We start from the raw sequence: 3,979 nt of genomic DNA on the forward strand, positions 1-3,979 counted from the left end.
TAATTTTGAAAGAAATTTACATATTATAGGCTGAAGACAGACCAGTTTATAGTTATAAATTTTCCAAGCTTAATCTTACATAAAATGGTTAAATAATTTTTGACCTCTTTTGTTATGGCAGATACATACTTTAGAACCTTATTTTTCACAAGGAAAACTCGGCTCCTTCAATCATTTACCAAATACTTGTAAGCTGTTCTTTAACCAATAATTTAAATTATATCCATTTCAGAGCCAGCAAGAAAAGGATTATTTTGTCAAATCTGCAATTCCTTTCTCAGAACCAGTCCCAAGTTGTTTTCAGTACTGGCACACCCAATATAAGCACAACTGAAGAAGGGGGAATGGCATATAATTTTTAAGAAGTTTTATTAAATGAATCTACAAATGAGAATATAAAGTTTATAATGACAGCAGTTAATCAATGCTTCTTTTGTTTCATTAGCTGGCTACCTAAAATAATATGATAGGAATACATGTATTGGATGAGTCTGCTTTAGTATGAATAACCAACAAATTTAATGGAAAGGGGGTAGAGGCAAAGCATTTGCGATTCTAGCTGATGTCTTCATTACATTTTAAGGCAGATGTGTAAAGGTGGAACAGAACTTCTACAAGCATTTATCCTGTGATGTTGTAAAATCAAAGTACTACTTTATTAAATGAGTTATTTTACACGATATGAACATCAATATAATTACAATAGTAAAAAAATTTTTATAACAAGGATGGACTGATTTGCAGGATTTCCAAATCAGGGCCCAACTGTACATTTACACAGAATTGTCTTTGCACGAAGCCCAAAAGGGAACAGCATAAAAATGAGTGTTTCTGTAGCCCCCTTATTTTTGCTGATCAACAGTTTGTTAGAAAAGCAGCTGCAGGTTTATTACCTAAGGTCTGAAATAGTAGAAAAGTCAATAGGTGCCATGGATTCACCTGTAAACAGCTTTATGCCTGAACATCAGCCAATTCCGGAGGAAGTGGAGTCTTAGGATGTTTGCTCTCAAAGTGCTGTTTGAAGGTCTTGGGGTCCAGCATTTGTGTCCTACAGACAGTGCAGGTATATATCAAGGCAGCCTTAGTAGCAGCCTTCTGATCATGTCCTTGTTTCTTTTTCTGTCCAGCTTGTGTTTTGGCATTTTTCTGCTGAGACTGAATCATCTGCTGTCCACGAGCCATATGGGGGCTGGGACAGTCCGGCGTCTGAGGCGCAGCGCGGGGTTAGGGTGCTGTGGACGGGGGAGGGAGAGATGGGGAGGAAGGGAGGAGGGACTGAGTGAGAGAGAGCGCTTCACGCACGGCCTCCTCCTCCTCCTCCGCCGCCGCCGCCGCCGCTGCCACCCTCCTGTCCACCAGAGAGAGGAGGGAGGGAGCGCACAACAGTCCGCGCCTCACGCCCACCACGCGCAGGCGCCCGCCCGAATGCGGTCTTATTTGATTACAGCTAAATATTATGTGGTCTTCCAATATGAAAAAGTTCCCCACTTCTGCTTGAGAGGATGGTAGGGTCAAATGAGGGCTTTTTTTTTTTCGAAGGATGGACAAATATAGACATGGTTGAAGATAGCAGGGAAGGGGCCAGTGGATAAACATACATTGAAAATGAAAGAGAAGATGATCAAAAGGTTAAGCTCTTAGAAGATATGGGAGAAAATGGTGCCAAGTGTACAAGTAAAGGAGTTGGTCTTGATGTTGTCAGGGAGAAGGGCCAGCTCGTACTGTGAGCTGGAACAAAGAAGGAGAGGATGGGGAACAATGCTGAAGTACATAATTGGGGGGAAAGGAAGACGTTTAATCAGCAAGTTCTGGAAAGGGAAACCCAAAAGAAGATGGGTGTATCTATATCATTCTGCGGGAATGATACAAGGACCTTGTCTTTAGATGAATTCCTCTGTGAACACACCCCTGCTCTCTGTAACTTTTAGTGCCCTGAGTGTGGTAACTGGAAAGGAAAACCAAGGATAGTGACAATAGTGATGACATGAGACTACTTAGAAGATGAGACAAGAGAGGACTGCAAGCAGGGAATATCGGAGGACAGAAGAGAGCAATCATCAACTCATATAATACAGAGCTCACTATGACAGAAATATCAGTGGAAAACATTATTGCAGAGAAGGCACACCATGGAAGAATCACAATGAATATCTGGTTAGGTGAAGGCTATTGGTAGTGGTGTTGTCAGTGATAATGGGTGGAGATTATGACAAAAACTATATCCCACTATCTTTTTGGAATTGTAGTTACTTTAAGTTGCTCAGGTAGTTTTCCTTATTTTCTTGCTAAAACCTGCCCTTTACAAATGATGTTGTTTTATTGTTCAGTTTGTCATATCCCATACTTCCTGCCCCATTTGGGATTTTCTTTTCAAAGATACTAGATGATTCGCCATTTCCTTCTCCAGCTCATTTCATAGATGAGGAAACTGAGGCAAACAGGGTTAAGTGATTTGTCCAGGGTCATACAGCTAGTAAGTGTCTGAGGCCAGATTTGAACTTAGGTCTTCCTTGACTTCAGTCCTGGCACTCTAACACCACCTAACTGACCCTCTATAAGTTATAAAGAGTACTAAATTCCTCCAGAGCTTCTTTTCTAGAGGGCAGAAATTAGACTTTCCACTCTCTCCATCTTCCTTCTGCTGCTCTGCTTGGTTTCAACTCCATGAAACATGATGCCCCTGCACCCTGTACTTTTCTTCCCTTGTCTCCCTTAATCTAGCTTTCAACATTCTTTTTGTGTGTAGTCTTCAGATTTGTAAACTCCTTGAAGGCAGTATGCCTTTTTCTTATTTGTATCCTGAGCATTTAGCATAGTGCCTGAGACATAATAGGTACTTAATAAGTGTTTATTGAGTTAAATTGAGTTATAGCCACTGTGCTTGAAAGTGGAAAGTTGGCACCAACCTTTCTAGGTTGTCCAGTTAGAGACATTTCCCCCCCAAATTTCAGGATAGGGGCTCAAGACAAGTGGAAAAAACCTCCCAAGATCTAACCTTGACCCTACTTGCCATCTCCCCAATTTCTTTCCATGTAAAAATTACATCACTTTTGTCAGAGTGAAACCAGAAAGACTGAATGAACTAAATGTCATTTGTTTTTAATACAACATAGAATCACAGTATGTTAGAATTGGATGAGATCTTAAGAGCTCATCCAAACCTCAAATTTTATGAATGAGGAAACTGAGACCCAGAGAAAGTCATACATTTAATTAGTGACAAGACCCAGATTTTCTCTGTTTATTGCCATCTACTATAACTTTTCCCTTAACAATATCACTTAATAATCACTTAACAATAACAAGTTGAATGTTACTCATGCAACTTATTCATGTACTTATTGTTATAAATAAATGTACTTGTATTATTATAAATAAACTCTTGCTTGCACTGTCAATGGCAAATCTTTTTATGTGACTTCCGAATTAGGCAAAAGACAAGTGGCAGCAAGTGAGTTTAGTGACTGCAGTGCTATTGTTCATTCTCTGCAGGATGTAAATACTTTTTCATATATATAGTTTGCACTGGCTAATAGGTTGTGTATGAAGCACTCTGAAGTCATTTTCATATATCTATATTTTCTGTCTCTCCTACTAGATCATAACTCCTTAAGGTCAAGGACCCTATTTTTTCTTTCTTTACTCTGCCCCACAGTGTAGTGTGCAGGCTCAGAACACAGGAGTGAACATTTATGTAACCATTTTCCACAGAAAAATCCATGCTTTAAGTAGAGGAAAACACTTCTTTTATTTATTATTTTAAAAATATATTTTGCTAATAAGAATACAAAAGTACAGTACATGAAATGTATGAGTGTAAATAGAATAGAATAGTTTTATTAGTGCAACTTTTCTATTTCTTAAGATATTTAACTTGGCTTTCTCTGAAGGTGGAAAAAATCAGAGGTAAATGATGGAGGGAATGAAGTATACTTACGAACTGTTGGTAGAGTTATGAACTACTCTGGAGATGGCTATA

At 39.0% G+C, this 3,979-nt stretch overlaps 1 pseudogene; it reads right to left on the minus strand.

Annotated features, from left to right (window-relative positions):
* Window positions 1–352: 352 nt before the first annotated feature.
* On the minus strand, window positions 353–1,240 carry LOC110217409 (zinc finger protein 706 pseudogene; annotated as a pseudogene).
* Window positions 1,241–3,979: the final 2,739 nt, after the last annotated feature.

The sequence above is a fragment of the Phascolarctos cinereus genome, unplaced genomic scaffold (genome assembly GCF_003287225.1).
Source record: "Phascolarctos cinereus isolate Bilbo 61053 unplaced genomic scaffold, phaCin_HiC Scaffold_9;HRSCAF=440, whole genome shotgun sequence".
In the NCBI taxonomy this organism is placed as follows: domain Eukaryota; kingdom Metazoa; phylum Chordata; class Mammalia; order Diprotodontia; family Phascolarctidae; genus Phascolarctos; species Phascolarctos cinereus.